At 42.7% G+C, this 21,062-nt stretch overlaps 1 protein-coding gene and 1 pseudogene across 3 annotated transcripts in view; one reads left to right on the forward strand and one right to left on the reverse strand.

The window, feature by feature from the left end:
* The window catches only part of CELF1 (CUGBP Elav-like family member 1), a 79,814-nt gene extending 67,884 nt beyond the window's left edge, over positions 1 to 11,930 (reverse strand). For all 3 annotated transcript variants that reach the window (XM_040639087.1, XM_040639089.1, XM_040639088.1), the window contains exon 1: positions 11,779 to 11,930. The gene's annotated coding sequence lies outside the window, so the exon portion shown is untranslated. The remainder of the gene's footprint in view (positions 1 to 11,778) is intronic.
* On the forward strand, positions 6,490 to 19,695 carry LOC103672385 (annotated as a pseudogene).
* Positions 19,696 to 21,062: the final 1,367 nt, after the last annotated feature.

Genomic DNA, 21,062 nt, shown 5'->3' on the forward strand with positions numbered 1-21,062 from the left:
ACACCAAAAGCTACAACATAGGTGAAATTCTACACTACAGACAGAGGAGCCAAGACCTCAAGCAGTCTAAGGGAAGCTGGGGGGTGGGGGACACCTGTTGGGGGCAAAGGGCAATCTTCTAAGGAGCCATGATCCTAGACCTAACTATTCTAAAATTCGAATGAATTTAAGAAATGTTAGAGCTCTGTACTCTTTTCAAAGCTTTTGGTTGTAATTAAGAGAAACCTTCAAGCTAGCCTAAGCAAAAAAATGGAACTAATTGAAAGGATACTGGAGTATCTGAAAGAATCCAAAGGCAGAAAGTACAACAGGCCACACTTTGGAAAGGCTTTAAGCACCTAGGTTTCTAGTCTGCATGTGGATGGCTGCCTCTCTCTCCAGAGGTGCATTTCTCATCTACACTTCTTTCAGGATGAATCTACTTAATTATCCCTCCTTGCAGACTGGCCTTCACTGCTTCCTGATATATGATTAGCTTGGACTTGACTGTGCATGTGAATTTATATGTTTCAACTTCTCCGAATTCAGGTTATCTGTTTGTTCCCTAAAGACTTAAATCTCAGGGTACCTGGGTGGCTCAGTCAGTTAAGCTTCCGCCTTCGACTCAGGTCATGATCCCAGGATTTTGGGATGGAGCCCTGCATCAGGTTCCCTGTTCAACAGGGGCTCTGCTCCCTCTCCCTCTCCTCCCTGCTTGTGTTCTCTCTCTCTCTCAAGTAAATAAATAAAATCTTAAAAAAAAAAAAAAAAGACTTAAGTCTCAGTCACAATCTCAAATTCCTAGGAGAAACTGATTTGCCCAGCTTGAGTCAGGCGTCTACCTCTGGTCCAGTAAGCTGTTAAAAGAATGGCTAGGTCAGAGTATAATTAGTGTAGGGACTGTATGCCTTACTCCTCAAATGTTATATAATACATGATGTGCCTGGCTGGCTCAGTCAGGAGAGCATGTGACTCTTGATCTTGGGGTCGTGAGTTCAAGCCCCACATTAGGCCTGGAGCTTACTTTAAAAAAATTTTTCTGGGGAGATGCCAAAGTGGCTCAGTCGGTTTAGCACCGGCCTTCAGCTCAGGTCATGATCCTGGGGTCCTGGAATCGTGTCCCACACTGGGCTCCTTGCTCAGCGGGGCGCCTGCTTCTCCCTCTGCCTGCCACTCCCCTGCTTGTGCTCTCTCTGACAAATTAATAAAATCTTTAAAAAAAAAAATTTTTAAGTTATGTAATACACTAAGCAAGGAATCTCCATGCTCAAAAAAGCTTAAAATCTTGCTGAAATGAAAAAAAAAAGTCTCTAGTAAAATACTAAATATCCTACGATACAGTATTAGAATGGATGGGCAGGAAAAGCTTCATGAGAAACTGTGCACTAAATGACAAACAGAAATTTAACCATGAGCAGGGAAGGGCTGACAAACGAAAAATGCAATGCCTGCTCCTCTTGCTGTTAGCCATCTAAGAAATACAGACCTAAGGAATAGTCTTCTATCACATAAACAACCTCCAGTGAAACATCCTTGCTGAAAACCTGCTATAAGGCTTAAAATGGTTGTATGATCACAAAACAGTACTGCTTCAATATGCAGTAATAACCAGCTAGCTGAAGATGTCAATTACACATTTGCAAGTTGCTTGTCACCACTACCCTCACTTCCTTTCACTCTCCAGACCCCTAAGATTCTTGATCAGACAGCAGCATTCAGAATCAGGCAGGCAGCCAATAGAAGGCACAGGTGTTTCTCACTAGTAATATCCCACCCAATTTAGCAAGGTAAGTTGGCAGCATCACACAGACAGAAGTCATGCAGGAGAGAAAGAAACAGTAGCAAAGCTATGTAATGGTAGTGTGGGGGAGGGGACTGGAGCAAAAAAGAGGAATGTTTTCCACATACAAGAGCTACAAGCACAAAGAAACTGGGAAAAGCCTACAGTAAATTATCTGTACAAAACACAAACTAGCAGAGGCGCCTGGGTGGCTCAGTCGTTGGGCGTCTGCCTTCGGCCCAGGGCGTGATCCGAGAGTCCTGGGATCGAGCCCCACATCGGGCTCCTCTGCTCCGCTGGGAGCCTGCTTCTTCCTCTCCCACTCCCCCCCGCTTGTGTTCCCTGTCTCGCTCTCTCTCTCTCTCTGTCAAATAAATAAAAATCTTCAAAAAAAAGAAAAAAAGAAAAAGAAACAAACAAACTAGCAAAAAACTTAACAGATGTCCAAATAATATTGGGTTAAAAAAGACAGTCTACTCACTGTAGGCTCTTAGTTACCCACATTATCGCCAAAATATCACACATTCCCACAGTCTCAGCAAGAGCTTGCTTCAATCTCACAGGAAACAAAAAGGTAAAAGAACAATGAGAAAGTGGTGACAGTTTCTAATTTAGTGATTCTTCTGCTGAAGAGTAGCAATGTCATGTAAATGGAAACTACTGACCTTCCAAAATTAGAAGTATAACACTATAAAATTAAACAGCTTTGGAATCCAAAAACTTCATTTTGTATAATCCCCAAACTAATGACATTTCTCAACTTGAAAATAAAGTTTCAATAGAGTTTCAACATAGGGCAAAAGTGATATTCAACTCCATTTTGTCAAAGCTGAACACAGCTGTTAAGAGTAGACAGTCCATGGAGGTCAGAAAGTTAGTGAACAGGGGCGCCTGGGTGGCACAGCAGTTAAGCGTCTGCCTTCGGCTCAGGGCGTGATCCCGGCGTTATGGGATCGAGCCCCACATCAGGCTCCTCCACTATGAGCCTGCTTCTTCCTCTCTCACTCCCCCTGCTTGTGTTCCCTCTCTCGCTGGCTGTCTCTATCTCTGTTGAATAAATAAATAAAATCTTTAAAAAAAAAAAAAAAGGAAAGTTAGTGAACAGTTCCTTCAAAGGCCACTCTGCACCTATGAACACATCCCAAAACGGCATATTAAAATTAAGTGAGATCCATCAGATCTCACTGCAGTCTCTAAACTAGAACTCACCATTTTTCTTTACATGCTGCCATTATTTTCTAAGTGGAGGAAAAGAAAAATCAAAATGTTACAATCTAAAAGCTGTTCTGAAAGTGAGTCCATTTCCCATAAAGTGGGGAGGTCAGCTGATAGAGGGTTACATCAGAACTTCACAAAATTCTAAGCACTAAAGTGCTTTCAATCATTTTAGATACTGAAATAACTTATGCAGTACTCAGTCTCCCCTAACTAGGCTTTCTCATCCGTTGAGGGGGAACAATGTCTAATTTTAATGTTACTTTTCATATTTATAAAAGTCATGGTCTCTGTATAAAAATTTTTAAACAATCAGAGGCATCTGGCTGGCTCAGTCAGTAGAGGATGGGACTCTTCTCTCGGGGTTGTAAGTTCAAGCCCCACATCAGGTGTAGAGCTTACTTTAAAAAAAAAAAAAAAGGTAAAACAATGGTCATTCTGAAGGAAAAAAACACCCATGCCTCAATGCCTCAAGAAAATTTTGATATTTACGGCCTCCATAACATAGCAGAGATTAAAAAATAACTATAGAGCAGTTCTGATTAATTCTGTAAGGAAACCTCTACTTTAAAGACATTTTAAGGGCGCCTGGGTGGCTCAGTCAGTTAAGTGTCTACCTTCAGCTCAGGTCATGATCCCAGGATCCTGGGATCGAGTCCTACATGTGGCTCCCTGCTCAGCAGGGAGCCTGCTTCTCTCTCTGCCCCTCCCTCTGCTTGTGCTCTCTCTCACTTGCTCTCACTGGCCCATTCTCTGTGTCAAATACATAAAATCTTTAAAAAAAAAATAATAGAGACATTTTAACAGCCAATTTTATTACAAGGACAAAGTTAGAATTACAAAGAACTCATCCCGTAAACTGTCTTTAGCAAATTACAAAGCTCAAACAAGGATTCTTCCTACAACACAGTTTACAAAGCAAACAACTAAACTGATTTTGAGTAACTCTTTCATCTACATTACTACTCTAAATACTAGAGCCTGCTCTCTCTCCCTCCATGCCTAAGACTAGTTAGCTAATTAGAAAGAGACTCAGGTGATCCTATTACAAATCCAGTAATATACTCACCTGTATTTTTCAGTTTTCTATGAACATGAGACTCCTATCAAGAGACTCTCATGTGAGAAATACAGTGAAGATAATCTAGGAAACCACATTACCCAAGTATTCCAGAGGGAACAATGAGCTAAAAGCTTCTATGGGGAAGGATGCCCTGTATAGCAAAACATTTCAGATGCACAAATTGGACTTTAGGAAACAATCTTATCCCTTAAGCCTGCAAAAAGGAAAATGTGAAACAAAATACACCCAAAAGGGGAAACAAAATGAACACTAACTTACTGCCTGTTTATGTATGGCCCTGCTAGGCATTTTAACTGTGTTGTTTTATTTGGTTGAACTGTGTTACTGACTCATGAGATAAATATATGCCTATTTTTACAGATGAAAAAAGGAAATATTATCAGCACTTTACCAGGCACTGCTCAGTGCTAAGCATTAGTTATCTCCATTAATTCTCACATTACCATTCCAAGTTGGTATCTCCATTTTAAAGATGGAAGAAAAACAGGCCCAGAAATGTTAAAGGTGACACAGTGAAGGTGCCAATTTTTAAGCTCACTGACTGCAGCAGTCACACCTATCTCTCCCAGGATATGGTTATAAATCCCATTCAAATAACATCATTCTTTCAAGTCACAAGTTTCCATTTTAAGGACTAGAAAATCAAAGATCAAATCTCAATTATGGGGAGAGTTCTTGTTTCTATTTTACTTGACCATTTCAGCATGCCATAGCACCTCTAGGAAGAAATGCGCAGGTTAATACAGGATTATACTAACAGCAATCAACCTTGGCAGCTGTGAGAAGTCCCATTCAAAGGGCACCTGGCTGGCTCTGTCAGTTAAGTGGACTCTTGATTTCGGCTCAGGTCATGATCTCGGGGTCCTGAGCTTGAGCCCTGAGCGCCCTGCATCAGGCTCCACTCAGCGCAGAGTCTGCTTGTCCCTCTCCCTCTGCTCCTTCTCCCATGCGCACTCTCTCACTCTCTCACATAAATAAAACAAATAAAATTAAAAAAAAAAAAGAAAAGAAGTCCCATTCAGAAAAACTACATTGGATTTAATCTCTGGTTCAAATTATATTTCTGAAATACTTAAATTTCATAATACATTCTATTATTTAAAATAACCAAGAATCAAAAAATAGTTTTGAACAAAAGAATGGTTTCATGTTGTTCGAAGAAAATGTACGTACGTCCTCCCTGACACTAAATAAAGTCCGACGTAAGTACTGTGAGGGCTGTAATAGCTCTTTGGGACAGTGTCTGACTGAATAAAACTTCCTTCATCCCACACCCCAAAGACTAATATTAAAATTCCCTCAATAACTGGAGAGGAGGAAAATGGAGTAGGAGGCTAGGTCCAAAAAGCAAAGAGAAGTAGATAAGCAGATCAAAATCAGTTATGAACCTCCAAAAAAAAAAGCAAGCAGAAGTTCATCTTAAAAAGAAAGCTTTTCGTGCATGAGAATACTCTGAATAGCTCTGTTCATACTGAAACAGACCAGGAAGCCTTATGATTACCTTAAAAATGCTCTTACCCTAAAAGTATTAATTATTCTAACTAGGCCATTAAACGCCATGTTTATAAAAAACCTATCCCTACACAATATGGAATACCTGGATATCAATCCACGCCTCTACCAAAACCACTACCTAGTTATGAAGCAAAGGCAGAAATGTGCCTATTCTTTCTTTACTCTTGTTCCCTTCATGTGACACTTTTTCTGTACACAACAAAATATTCTGAAAATGATGTACATTCAAAGATTGGAAATTATAATTAGACTAGATTAGAAATGATGCCAATAACTATGACTTGGGTTACCATTATAGACTTTTACACACACTGATATGTTTGAATTTCGAGAGTTTTGCATATGTCAGTGGACATCCCCCTGTGACTGGCAACCCACATGAAGAGCATGAATTCTAATCAGTTCAACAGCCTTTATGAGAGAGCTCCAAGAGAGGGTGAGGTATCAAGATGAAAGAGACATCCCTAGGGCGCCTGGATGGCTCAGTCAGCTGAACGTCCACCGCTTGGTTTCCGCTCAGTTCATGATCTCAGGATCTTGAGATTGAGCCCCGCATCAGGCTCTGTTTCAGACAGGAGACTGCCTGAGATTTCTCTCTCTCCCCCTTTGCCCCTTCCTCTGCTCATGCTCTCTCCTGCACTCTCTCAATAAATAAACAAATAAATCTTTAAAAAAAAAAAAAAAAAAGAAGGATGAAAGGAACATCCCTGACCTCAAAAAAGCAGAGAAATTCAGCCACAAAAAAGAATGACATCCTGATACATGCTACAACACTGATGAACCTTGAAAACATCATGCTAACTGAAATAATCCAGACACAAAAGGACAAATATTCTGATTCCAGTTACGTGAAATACCTAAAATAGGCAAATTCACAGAGACTGAAAGTAGTTAGAGATTACCAGGGGCCAGGAGGATGGCGGAATGGTGAGTTATTGCTTAATGATTACAGAATTTTTATTTCAATTGAAGAAAACATATTAGAAACAGTGGAGATGAGGACTGCATAACATTGTGAATGTACTCAATGCCACTAAATTGTACTCTTAAAAAAAAAAGAAAAAAGTTTAAATGACCTAAACCCAAAACCATAAAACTCCTAGAAGAAAACATGGGGGAAAAACTTCATGGCATTAGACTTGGCAGTGATTTCTTGGATAAGACACCAAAAGCATAGGCAACGAAAGCAAAAACAGACAAAAGACAAAACCAACACTGAAAAGACACGGGCAAAAGTGTCTGCACATCATATATCTGATCAAGGATCGATACTCACAATATATAAAACAACTATAGCTCAACAAAAAAATCATATAACCTGATTTCAAAAATGAGCAAAGGACTTGGATAGATATTTCTGCAAAGATGACATACAAATAGCCAACAACCATATGAAAATGTGTTCAATTATTAATAAGAGAAATGCAAATCAAAACCACAATGAAGTCATGTGCATAAATGTCCAATGACCGTATCATTCACGTGAAACTAAAATAATATTGAACATGAACTATACTTCAACTTAAAAAAGTATCACCTCACACCCCATTAGGATGGCTACTACTTAACCACATACACACAGAAAAACAAATATTGTCAAGGATGTGGATACTGGAACTCTTGTGCACTGCTGGCGGGATTGTAAAATAGTGCAACCACTATGGAAAACAGTATGAAGGTTCCTCAAAAAATTGAAAATAGTACTATATGATCCAGCAATCCCAATTCTGGCAATTATAAGAACTGAAGGAAGGGTCTCTAAGAGATATGTGCACACTCAGAGCAGCACTAATCACAACACTCAAAAGGTGGAAACTACTCGTGTCCATCAACAGATGAATGGATAAAAAAAATGTGGTATATACATAAAATAGAGTATTAATCAGCTTTTTGGGTTTTTTTTTAAGTAATCTCTATACCTAATATGGGGGTCCAACCCATGACCTCAAGATTAAGAGTCACATGATCCGCCCTATGAGCCAGCCAGGTCCCCCAGTATTATTCAGCCTTTAAAAGTAAGGAAATCCTGTCACATACTACAACACGGATGAACCTTAAAGATATTATGGTAAGTGAAATAAGCCAGTCACAAAAAGCCAATACTATATAACTCCACTTATATGAGGTATCCAAAAACAGTTAAATTCATAGAAACAGAAAACAGACTGGCGGTTACCAGGGGTTGGGGGAGGAAGAAAAGGGGAGCTGTTGTTTAATGGGTATAAAGCTTCAGATTTCCAAGACGGAAAAAGTTCTGAAGATATGTTTCCCATCAATGGGAACGCACTTAATGCCACAGAACTACACACTCAAAAATAGTTAAAATAGTAAGCTTTATGTTGTATTTTTTACATTAAAAAAGGCAAATATATCCGGGGGCCTGGGTGGCTCAGTTGCTTAAGCGTCTGCCTTCAGCTCAGGTCATGATCCCAGGATCCTGCGATCCAGTCCTGCCCCTGCATCAGGCTCCGCGCTCAGTGGGAAGCCTGCTTCTCCCTCTCCCTCTGACGCTCCCCCTGCTTGTCCTCTCTTGAATTCTGTCAAATAAATAAAATCTTTATAAAAAAATGCAAATATAAAAAATGGTTTAAATGGACAATTTTTGTTACATATATTTTACCACAACTTGTTATTTATTTATTTGGGGGGTGCAGAAAAGGTGGTTTTATTAAAGCAAAGGGACAGGACCCATGGGCAGAAAGAGCTGTCTTTACCACAATTTTTTAAAATTAATAAGGTAATAGATTAAAACCCACTGAACTGTATGGTATGTGAATTACATCTCAATAAAGCTGTTAAAAAAAAAAAAAAGCTGAGGAAATAGCTTACCCAAATCCTATGATTCCATGTAAGCTTAAAAAGAGCAATTTGTTCAAAGTACCCTGAGCCCTGAGCAGAGGTGACTATGCTCCTACTTCCTGCAACTTCTTCACCAGGGCCAAGTGACAGCTCTTCTCTCCCTTCCCAAGGCACACCATCACCTTCTTTTTTTTTTTTTTTTTTTAAAGATTTTATTTATTTATCTGACAGAGATAGAGACAGCCAGCGAGAGAGGGAACACAAGCAGGGGGAGTGGGAGAGGAAGAAGCAGGCTCATAGAGGAGGAGCCTGATGTGGGGCCCGATCCCAGAACGCGGGGATCACGCCCTGAGCCGAAGGCAGATGCTTTAACCGCTGTGCCACCCAGGCGCCCCACACCATCACCTTCTAACCTCATCTTATTTGGTACAGTCTCACAGGAAAATTAAGTTAAAGAAAGTGCAGTGGCAATCATGGGAAGGGGGACAGAATTCAGAACTCACCATCTACATTTAGCAGGACAGCCCAAATCTTTATTAAAAAAAAAGATTTTTTTTTACATGGTAGACATATGATAAGTGTTAGGTCTCTGCCCTTCCTTTCCTCCTTTTCTTTCATCCCAACAAATGTTTAAAAGAGCAACTTTTCCGGGGCACCTGGATGGCTCAGTCGGTTGGTCGGTTAAGCATCCGGCTCTTGGGATCCTGAGATTGAGCCCGGCATCCAGCTCTGCACTCAAGAGTGGAGCCCGCTTGTCCCTTTCTCTCTGTTCCTCCCCCTGCCCACACACGTAGGTGTTCTCGCTCTCTAAAATAAATAAATAAATAAAAATCTTAAAAATAAGTAAGTAAAAGAGCAACTTTTCTGTGCCTGTGCCGGACCTCCACTGGTCCACCTCACATGTGCTGCAGCTATTAAATCCACAGCACCATTTAAAATGTGTTTAAAAAAAATTAATTAACTGTGTTTGTTAAACCATGCCTATCATATACTATTAAATCTTAAAAACACGTCACAAAACTGTGAGTAGGATAAATGTATTATTTTGGTAAAATAATAAACATCTGTCTAGTATAAAAAAAGGACAAGATAAAGACCAAGGACTAACAATCACTTGAGTGATGGGACTAGGGTGAGTTTCTTCATTTCTTTTCCGTATTTTTGATAATGAATCTCTAGCTTCTGTGATAAGAAAATTAAGTGGAGGGGCGCCTGGGTGGCACAGCGGTTAAGCGTCTGCCTTCGGCTCAGGGCGTGATCCCGGCGTTTTGGGATCGAGCCCCACATCGGGCTCCTCCGCTATGAGCCTGCTTCTTCCTCTCCCACTCCCCCTGCTTGTGTTCCCTCTCTCGGTGGCTGTCTCTATCTCTGTCGAATAAATAAATAAAATCTTAAAAAAAAAAAAAAGAAAATTAAGTGGAAATCTTTAGAAAAATAAACATTCTGGCTCAAAATCTCACTGTCTGCCTCTTACACCACAGGCACTTTCACACGTACTGCACTGTAAGCTGAATTAGCACCCTAGGAGATAAGACACTATACCCTGCATTTTGCAGATGAGAATAAACTGAGGCTCAGAACAGTTAAGTGACTTGGTCAAGGTTGTATAGCTAGCAACTGACAAAGCAAGAATCATCAGGCCTTTTAACTTCAATCCCAGAGCCCTTTCCATTCCACCACATCTTAAAAGGCAATTTGCATTATTGCTCCTAATTTTTTTTTTTTTTAATTTATGATGAGACTCTTTTAAGAATACTTGCTATGTAACTTTGGGCAAGTAAGTCACTTAACCTCTGGGGGCCTCAGTTTCCTCATCTGAAAAGCAAGATGGAAAAGATATTTGATCTCTAATAGCCCCACATGATAATGGATTTTAAGCCTAGATACCATCTAGGATAAGAAAACCCTACGCGCAAGAAGGAAGGATTGGAGAAAAGTTGAGACCTATGCTCTGGGCCAAGAGCCATTCTTAATGGAAACAGGTGGTGGACAGTCAAGAGGAAAAAACCACTGGGGGAACCACAAACTTCCTGGTTAAAGCAACAGCTGAAAGCTCCAGCTTTGCTTTACTAACAGCAATGCTTCAATCTTGGCTAATTTATAATCAGAAACCACACACTGTAAGTAAAGCTAGAAAAGTATAAAAACTGGCATGGGGGGAGCACTCTGGCAATAGTTTATGCCTGCTATGGTAACTTCACGATCTTCCGAGTGGACTCATTAACGTTAAAACAGAAAGAAACCCTGTGTGCTTCTATGTGGAGACCCTTCTTCCTCACCAAGAAATGTTAAAAAGAATCTGAACTTGCATAGCACTTTAAGAGACGCCACACTTAAGGAAAAGAACCGACCCAACACTTGTGGAAGAGGTGAAAAGAATCCAATTAAAGCCTCTCCAATCTACAAAGAATCAAAGACAGCGAAAAGACCTTTAAAAGATGAAGTTCCTGTAAAGGATTCGCTGAGTATCTGTAACCTCTTACACTGCAGACATTATAAAGCACTGCCGTTATTTAAAACTGTTATACAGCCTTTCTACTCGAGGGTAATACAAGTACAGCTTTAACTCTGCTGGAGAGAAAAAGATTCCATTTTGCTGAAACAGGCTCCGACCAAAATCTCACCACCCTCCCCTCAACTAGGAGGTTGAGCCTGAACCAACGAGAAGCTCCTTGGAGCCTGTGCTATAGTCTTAAGAATTAAAACAACACCCTGCCCCAAAGACCGCAACCAAGACACCACCGGCTTTAAATCCAAAGCCGGGTCCCTAGAGAAAAAAGCTCTTCAATGTGCTCTCCGCGCTCTCGGGTGCGAGATTCCAGCCCTGCTACTAGGCCACGACTGGGTGAGCACCTGATGTGGGGGGAGGGCGAGCCAAGGCCCTAGCGGATCTGGGGCGGGGAACCGGGGGCTCTCGAGAGGAAGCGCTGCCCCCTACAAAGGCAGGGGTCCTGGGCCCCCCTCCAGGGGTCGGCACCAAGAACACGTGGGACATCAGGAGGAAGCAAGGGGTGTCCCGGGCAGACAGCCTGGGTCTGGCACGGCGGCCGGAAAAAAGAGAACGGAGCTACCCCTGGGAAGGGAACGAAGCCCTCGGGGCCCGGAGGGTGAAGGCAAAGGGCGCGGGCAGAGGGGGCAAGGCCACGAGGAGGGCGGGTCTCCCTGGGCGCGGGGGCACGCGCCGGACTAGCGCGGCGGGACCCAGGGAGCGGAGGGCCCCGACACGCGGGAGATCACCGACCTGCCCCCGGGGCGCGGGGAGCCAGGAGCGGCCGCGCCCGAAGGGCCCTGTGACCCGCGGCCGCCAGGACCGGACCCGCCCCGCGGCGCCTCCCTCTGCCTCCTTTCCCTCCCTCACTCCCTCCCTCCCACCCGCGGCCCGTTAACCCGCGGCCGCCCCACTCACCAGCGGCTGCACCTGAGCCCACCGCTGCCTCAGCTGCTGCCTGCGCCTCCGCAGCCGCCGCCGCCGCCTCGCTGCTGAGGCCGAGTCTCGGGGGAGCCTCCGCGTCCCGCCGCCGCTGCCGCTGCCGCCAAAGCAGAACACCCCAAAATGGCGGCACTTCCGGCACCTACCACCAGCAGGGAGGGCCGAGGAGGAGGAGGGGGAGGGCGGTGAGAGGGAACGTACCACCGCGGTGCCGCCCGCAGCGCCGAGCCGAGCGGAGAGCGGCGCAGGGGCGAGCGGACCGCGCGGCGCTACAGCGCCCCCTCGGTCTGGGGAGTGGAGAAGCAGCCGCGCCGAAGCCCCGGGGGCTGCGGGCGGAACCCTCAGCCCGGGGAGCTGCAGGAGCGCATCTCTTTGTCTGGAGCTCTACTGATGGAAAGGGTAGGAAGACCTGGCCTGAGAATCTGAAGCTCTCGGCCCTGAGCACCGTACCCACAGGAGTTCTGGATGACTTGGTGGGCGAGGACCTCTGTTTGGCACTGAATTAGGCGCATAATAAAATATTTGATGAATGAATGAATGAATGAGTGAATGGAATGGTGCTTGGGCCAGCTTTAGGCACATGACACACCCTCCTTCTGCCCCAACCGACAAGCAATGGGATCCAGGCCTTCTTCCTTCTTTGCTGAGACGTGGAACGTGAGTGTATATTGCAAGCTTTCAGAGTTAGAAGAGTGCTTTCTAGCAGGATGATCCGCTGTGTGAACACACAACCTTGCGAAAATCCCTGCAGCGCCAGGAAGCTCATAGGGGTTCTTATTAAGAGACTGATTGTCCAGCCTTAATCTACTTTTCCCAGGGAAAAAAAAAAAAAAAACATTTAAACAACCCAGGTTAGGTCCTGAAAGACTTCCTTAAGAATGACTCAGGAATCCCAAGATCTAGGTGGAATTCAAACTACAATTGTTTGTTGTTTTTTTGTTTGTTTAGAAAGGCTAATGCAGGTCCTACACCTTACATGACAGTGAAATACACATAAAAAAAGAAAACTTAGTTCTGGGACCTTTTGGCCCAAGCAACAGGCAATTAACTCATAGGTTTGCAAATGATTTCTCTGTAACATCATCTGGCTTCCCAGAGCAAATAATTCCTGTATCCACAAATACTGATTATACCCTACCTCACCACAAAAAAAATAAAAAATAGGGCTGCCTGGGTGGCTCAGCTGGTTAGCATCTGCCTTCAGCTCAGGTCATGATCCCAGGGTCCTGGAATTTAGCCCCACATCAGGCTCCCTGCTGGGCAGGGTGTCTGCTTCTCCCTCTGACACCCCCCCCCCTCATGCTTGCACGCGCTCTCTATGAAATAAATAAATAAATAAATAAATAAATAAATAAATAAATAAAGGCACTCCCAAGCAGAAGCCTCAAGGGTTTTCCCATGTGTTGGAAACACCTCTTTCTTCCTTGGCCGGGGGCGGGGGTAACTAACCACAGTTTTTCTGGTACCATACAGACAGGAACAATTAGCCCCTAAATTATGCATTATAATATTCCCTAATTGTACCATATAGTTTATGATTTTATATACATTTATAATGCTGATCTATGATCTTGTTAGTAATTATATGCATAATTTACTGAAAACATCCTATATTTGTAAATCATTACAACTTATAGAATGTTGTCATATACATTACCACGATTAATTTTATATTTGTCTCCCAGCTGCCATAGATTGTACAAACTTTGTTGTTGGTTTTTTTTTTTTTTTAAGATTTTATTTATTTATTTGACAGAGATAGAGACAGCCAGTGAGAGAGGGAACACAAGCAGGGGGGAGTGGGAGAGGAAAAAGCAGCCTTCCAGCAGAGAAGCCTGATGCGGGGCTCGATCCCATAATGCCAGGATCATGTCCTGAGCCAAAGGCAGACGCTTAACAACTGAGCCACCCAGGCACCCCTGTACAAACTTTGTAAACAGAGACTGTCTTTGTGGGCCGCAGAATCATCCAGATATACACCTGGCTCACTTCCTTACCTCCTTCAGGTTTTGAGGTAAATGTCACATTCTCAGTTGAGCCTTCTCTGACCACCTCATTTAAAATTACACATACACAGAGGTGCTTGGGTGGCTCAGTCAGGTAAGCGTCTGTCTTCAGGACATGGGATCCAGCCCCATGTCAGGCTCCCGAGTCTGCTTCTTCCTCTTGGCCCTCCTCTGCTTGTGCTCTCTCTCTCAAATAAAGAAGTAAGATCTTTTTTAAAAAAAATTAAATAAATAAAATAAAATTACACACACACACAAAGACAGAAATAATAAAATCACACACACATACAGCCATTCTTCTAATCCCCCTTTCCTGCTTTGTTTTGATCCAAAGCACTAATCACCATCTAACAGAGTATATTTTGAACTTCCTATTTTACTTACTTTATTTGTACCCACCCCATTCAGATGGTACACTCTACAGGAATACGGACTTGGTCTGTTTTACATCCTCAGGGCCTAGAAAAACACCTACCCAGAATAGATGCTCAATAAATATTAGTTTTTAAATTTGACTTACATATACTGTGAGATGGTTACCACAATAAATTTAGTTAACATCCATCATCTCATATAGATACAAAAAACAAACAAACGTTTTCTTCCTTGTGGTGAGAACTCTTAGGATCTACTCTTTTAACAATTTTCCCATATACCATACCACAGTGTTAACTATAGTCAGCATGTTGTATATTACGTCCTTAATACTTAGTTATCTTATAACTGACCACCTTCATCCACTCCCCCTCTCCCGTCATTCATCACATGCTCTACCCACTGAGTCAACCAGGCACTCCTTTTTAAAAATTATTTATTTGTTTATTTACTTGTTTGTTTTGTTATTTAATTTTAAACAAATCTTAATCAATTTGGAAGGCAACAAATGAAAGAGGGGCGCCTGGCTGGCTCAGTTGGTAGAGTCTGTGACTCTTATCTCTGGGTTTTAAGTTTGAGCCCCACGGTGGGTGTAGAGATCACTCAAAAATAAAATCTTTAAGTGAAATAGGGAGCTTTTCATACTTGTTTGCATCTCAGGCTTTTTGTATTTGGACTGCTTAGTATTTTGTCTGTGCCCCGAAGCCCTTTGAAGTTCTAAGAGCCTATTTGTGCTTTTCATATAATTATCATGCCGGCTCTCCACCCACCCACCACTTTGGGCTGATGGGCTATGGCCCTCCTTGGTAACTAGATGCAAGAGTAACACTAGTACCCTGCAACAAGTGTTCCTTCCTCTCTGCCAATGGGAGCTGTTAAGTCAAGAGGCAGATAAAATAGGGAAAAGTTTCTGGTTGCCTTTCAAGAAATATCTACTAAGTCAGACCCCATGAAAAGAAAAAAAACCTGGAGAGACAAGAGAATAAGAAAATGGTTGCAATCCCTACCTTCATCTAACTCATGGGTATGCTCCAGGGAGCTTCCGAAGGCTAAGCAACTCATTCTCCTTTTTCATACTGAGCACCTAGATATGCTTATTAATGAATTCAACAATATTTATTGACGGGGGAGGGGGAGTGGATGAAGATGGTCACACCAAAATCATAAAAAGAGTAAGGTTTTTTCTTAAAAAGAATTCTTAAATTCTTAAAAAGAATAAAATAAAAAATCTTTAAAGAGGGGTGCCTGGGTGGTTCAGTGGGTTAAGTCAGCCTTCAGCTCAGGTCATGATCCCAGGGTCGTGGGATCGAGCCCTGGACTGGGCTCCCTGCTCAGCGGGGAGTCTGCTTCTCCCTCTCTCTGCCTGCTGCTCCGCCTGTTTGTGCTTTCTCTCTGTCAAATAAATAAATAAAAATTTTAAGATTTTATTTATTTGACAGAGAGACGGCGAGAGAGCAGGGGGATACACACACACACACATACACACACACACACCCTTTTTTTTTAAAGTAGGCTCCATGCCTGGCGTGGAACCCAATGTGAGCAAACTCACAACCCTGTCAAGACCCATGAAATCAAGACCTGAGGTGAGATCACTTAACTGACTGAGCCATCCAGGTGCCCCAATTCTTTTTACATTTTGGAATACAAGCTCCTTGTTGGATATGTGTAGTGCTTATGTCTTCTCCCAGTGTGGCTTGCCTTTACCATCTTAATGGTTTCTTTTGATGAAAAATATTTTAATTCTAATAAGGCCCTATTTTTTTGTTTTTGTTTTTGTTTTTTTCCAAGGCCCTGTTTTTTGGTCCTTATTTTATGGTCAGTGATTTCTGTATTCTGTTTGAGAGATCTTTGTTTACCCAGGTCATGAAAATTTTCTCCTTTACTGTTTTAATCTTTCACACTTAGATCTAAGAGCCATCTGCTGTTTTTGTGTATGGTGTGAGATAAGGGTCAAGTTTCTTTTCTTTTGTCTTCTGTGTGGATATCCAGTTGATCCATCACCATTTGAAAAGACCATCTTTTCCCACTGAGATTTGCAGTGAAGCTTGCTTCCTTCCTTCCTTCCTTCCTCCCTCCCTCCCTCCCTCCCTCCCTTTTCTTTTCTGTCCTTTCTTTTCTTTTTTTCTCTGTTCTTTTTTTCAAGTAGCCTCCACACCCAAGGCTTGAACTCATGACCCTGAGATGAAGAGTCACATGTTCCACCAACTGAGCAAGGCAGGTGCCTGGAAGCTTTCTTTTTTTGAACTCTCATGTATTGCTACTAGGAATAAAAACTAGTACAATCACTTTGGAAGACTGTTGGACTGTATCTACTAAACCCAAACAACTAAATGGACTTATACCCCATGATGCAGTAATTCCATTCCCAACAGAAAGGAGTATAGAAAGAATTGTTTGCAGGGGCGCCTGGGTGGCACAGTCGTTAAGCGTCTGCCTCCGGCTCAGGGCGTGATCCCGGCGATCCGGGATCGAGCCCCACATCGGGCTCTTCCGCTGGGAGCCTGCTTCTTCCTCTCCCACTCCCCCTGCTTGTGTTCCCTCTCTCGCTGGCTGTCTCTATCTCTGTCAAATAAATAAATAAAATCTTAAAAAAAAAAAAAAAGAATTGTTTGTAGCACTTTTACTACTAATAACCTCCCAAAAAATAATAACCCAAACTGTAAATTATAGATAAGTAAATTGTAGAATATATTTATAATGGACCACTTATATAGCAATAACAAGGAAGAAACTGCTACTATATGTAACAACGTGGATGAATCTCACAGACATACTATTAAGCGAAGCTAGTCAGAAAAAAAGAGCATATATTGTATAAGTCTATTTAATTGAAGTTTGAGAAGAGGCAAAAATAATAAGACATGTCAGAACAGAGGTAATCTTTGCCAGGAAGAGGGGATTGACTATGAACGGAAGGGGGTAGGAGAGAACTTTCTGGAATATTGGAATGTGTTACATCTTAGTCTGAGTGGTGGTCTCATGGATGTATAAATATGTGAAATTTATCACACCATGCACTTGGAATTTGCATGTTTTCTATGGCCAGGAAGAATAACAACAAACAACCTATTAGACAAATGGACAAGGAAATGAATATACAATTCACAGAGAGGATACAAATGGCCAATAAACAAAAAAAGTTCAATCTTAACAAATAAATAAAGATATTAAAATTAAAACAATATGGATTTTTTGGACTGTCAAATGGGAGATAAACTAAATAATTAAATTTAAAAAGTTGATGAGTCGTGAGCAACAGGCTCTCTCAGTGTATACACAGACAGCCATACTGGAGGGAAATCTAACAATAGTCGTTAAAATTAAAAACATTCACGTCTATCTACATAAAATTCTAAAAAATGCTAATTAATCTATAGCGGATCAGTGGTTGCTGAGGAATAGGGTGAGGGAGTAAAGAGGTTTGGGGGAGAAGGGGTTGCAAAGGAATGTGAGAACACTTACTTGGGCGTGATGGATACATTACAGTATCTCCATTACGGTGATGGTTTCGTAAGTACATACATATATCAAAATGTATTAAAGTGTATATTTTATTTAAAAAAATATTTGGGGTACCTGGGTGGCTCAGTCAGTTAAGTGTCTCCCTTCAGCTCAGGTCATGATCTGGGGGTCCCGGGATCAAGCCCTGCTGTTGGTCTCCCTGCTCAGCTGGGAGTCTGCTTCTCCCTCTCCCTCTGCCCCTGCCCGTGCTCACGGGCTCTCTCTCGCTCTCTCTCAAATAAATAAATAAAATCTTTAAAAATAAATAAAAATAAATTAATTTTTTAAAAAGATTTCATTTTTTAAGAAATCTCTACACCCAGCATGGGTCTGGAACTCACAACCCTGAGATCAAGAGTCACACGCTCCACGGACTGAGCCAGCCAGGTGACCCTAAAGTGAATACTTTATTTTATTTTTTTAAAGATGTGTTCCACACATGTAACTTTTTTTTTTTTTTAAGATTTTATTTATTTATTTGACAGAGGGAGACAGCGAGAGAGGGAACACAAGCAAGGGAAGAAGCAGGCTTCCAGCAGAGGAGCCCGATGCGGGGCTCGATCCCAGAATGCCGGGATCATACCCTGAGCTGAAGGCAGACGCTTAACGACTGAGCCATCCAGGCGCCCCTAAAGTGTATACTTTAAATATGTGTAGTTCATGTATGTCAATTATACTCAAAAAAACTGTAAAAAAGACGCACATATCCTTTAATATGGCTGTTGTATTTCTAGAAATGCTTCCTTCAGAAATGTTAAGTAGGCAAAGCATTTACAAGGTGTTTTCTGCTGCATTCTTTGTTTCAGCCAACTAGTATTTCTTAATGCCAACTATGTCAGACACTGGGCTAGACAATGGAGTTATAGGCATGAATAGACAAGGTCTCTGCCCTCATGGAATCAACTTTATTTATTATTGGTTAAAAAAAAAAAAGGTGCAACCCAGCTGGGTTCCCCATCCATCAATAGGGAAATGGTTACGGATATGACGGTACCAGTCGTTGCTGTGGAATATCTGGAAACCAGAGCAACCAGAGCCATGGGCAGGAGCAGCAGGCACTGGGGGACAGCCAGTGTGGCCTCTACAATGACCTGCATGGTTAAGATAGTGTATGCTCTGCAGCCTCCCTCCAAGCTCAGCAGTGCTTCCCCCCCACCCGCCCCCCCACCCCCTGCCCACAAATGTGAACCGCTTCTCGGAGCCTATGATCTGTTAAGTCCAAAGAAGTCAATGTTTCCAGACTTCTTCATTCAGGAGGTTCAAAGAATGACGGTACAAAAATCATCAAACAGATGGGCGTCTGACTTCAGCTCAGGCCATGATCTTGGGGTCCTAAGATACAGCCCCAGTCTGGCTCAGCAGGGAGTTCGCTTGTCCTTCTGCCCCTTCCTCTGCCCCTGCTCACGCTCATGCTCTCTCTCTCTCAAATAAATAAAATATATTTTTAAAAAATCATCAAACTGAAGCAAGAGAATGGGCAGGTGGAAGCTGCAGACACCACCATGAGGAGAAAGGTCAGAATGCCCTGCGAACCGCTGAGTAAGCAGAATCAGAGGAGGAGCTCAAGCCTAAGAACCAGCTCCTGGAGGCTTTCCGGGGGCAGTTGCCCAGAAGTTGACTGAAACTCAGGAAGAACTGGAGGACCCGACCCAATAGGCGGGGCTGCTGGAGCTGCTGCAGGCCAACAGTTGGGCAAGGGCGCCAACCCAATTTAGGCAGCGAGACCCTGGCATCAGAGCAAGAATCCACATGGATCCCATGGGCTCTATGTTGTTGTTAGAAACTTTGCAAGATGAGCTGAAGCTTTTTAAAGAAACAGCCAAAAGACAGATGGAGGAGTTCCAGGACCTGAAAGTAAAGTTGAAGATGAAAGAAGAGGAGAGGGCCCAGTTCGTTGAATAGCAGATTTTACATAACAGTCAAGTAAATGATTTTAAAACAGCCCTTGAGGAAATGGAGCAGCTATTAGAAATGTGATAAAAAGCAAGTGGCCAGATGGCTCCCTCTTGGGGAGAAAGTCTCAGAGGAAGCCACTTAGAACATCTGCTTGTTGGCCATGATCTAGGATTCACCATCCCCAGAAGGAAACAGTTTCTGCAGTAGGATTCAGGATCGTGTATGCTGGCACGGAGGTGCCGCCTTTCAGCCAGCGTTCCCAACCTTCCAAAGGCTCAGCTCTCCTGAAATCTCACGCACGTGTAATTGAGGGGCATGGAAGGGGCCCCAAGGAGAGCTCGGATCAATGTCCTAGGCAACAACAGGGTGCTTGTAAGAATCAGGAAACAAAACCAGCCACAGTCAGGGGATCCAGAAGGTCCCATTCAGATACGTGGGAAGAACACTGGAACCGTGCGATAGAGCACTGCGCTCTAGGAGAGCCGTCACTGAGGAGCCATGCACTCCCCTTCTAACTTGGGACAAATTCTGTCCCATCCTGGTTGGGCTCTACCTCATTGTAAATTTATGAACTTGAAGCAGCTTAATAAATGGAGTGAAGGTATAGATAGTAATAATACCTAAATGAAACTGCGTGCCTTGGAGCTTTTCATTTAAGTCACTTCTGTTTACATATATATTATATATATTTGTAAAACGTAAAATTTTTAAAGTAATATTCTGTAACTATTTACATTATAACTTTGAGAAATGAAAAAATGATAGTACAATTATTACACATTCGTCTATCAAAAGCTATTAGAAAACTATCTAGGGGCGCCTAGCTGGCTCAGTCGGTGGAGCATGTGACTCTTGATCTCGGGGTTGTGAGTTCAAGCCCCATGCTAGGTGTACAGATTACATAAAAATAAAATCCTTAGGGGCACCTGGGTGGCTCAATCGTTAAGCGTCTGCCTTCAGCTCAGGGCGTGATCCCAGGGTCTTGGGATCCAGCCGCATTTGGGCTCCCTGCTTCTCCCTCTCCCACTCCCCCTGCTTGTGTTCCCTCCCTCTCTCGCTGTGTCTCTCTGTCAAATAAATAAAATCTTAAAGAAAGAAAGAAAGAAAGAAAGAAAGAAAGAAAGAGAGAGAGAGAGAGAGAAAGAAAGAAAAACATATATATATTCAAATCTTCCATGCTGTTAACAACTAAGGGAAGGGAGGTAGTTTTTTGTAGGAGGTAAATATGGGGAGATGTGGGCCTGGGAAGGAATAGCGAGAGACAAAAAGCCTTTACGGCACTTGAGTCCCTGGATTGTTGCCACTTGCTTACTTGCCCTTTCTGAGGTTTATCATGTAGATCACCCATGTTGCCCAAGCTAGTTAAGAGTTGGGCATCAAGGGGCGCTGGCCTGGCTCAGTCAGAGGAGCGTGCAACTCTTGAACTCCAGGGCTTGAGTCTGAGACCCCTGGTGCGTAGAGAGATTACTTATATAAATA

The sequence above is a fragment of the Ursus maritimus genome, unplaced genomic scaffold, assembly GCF_017311325.1.
Source record: "Ursus maritimus isolate PB19 unplaced genomic scaffold, ASM1731132v1 scaffold_23, whole genome shotgun sequence".
Taxonomy (NCBI): domain Eukaryota; kingdom Metazoa; phylum Chordata; class Mammalia; order Carnivora; family Ursidae; genus Ursus; species Ursus maritimus.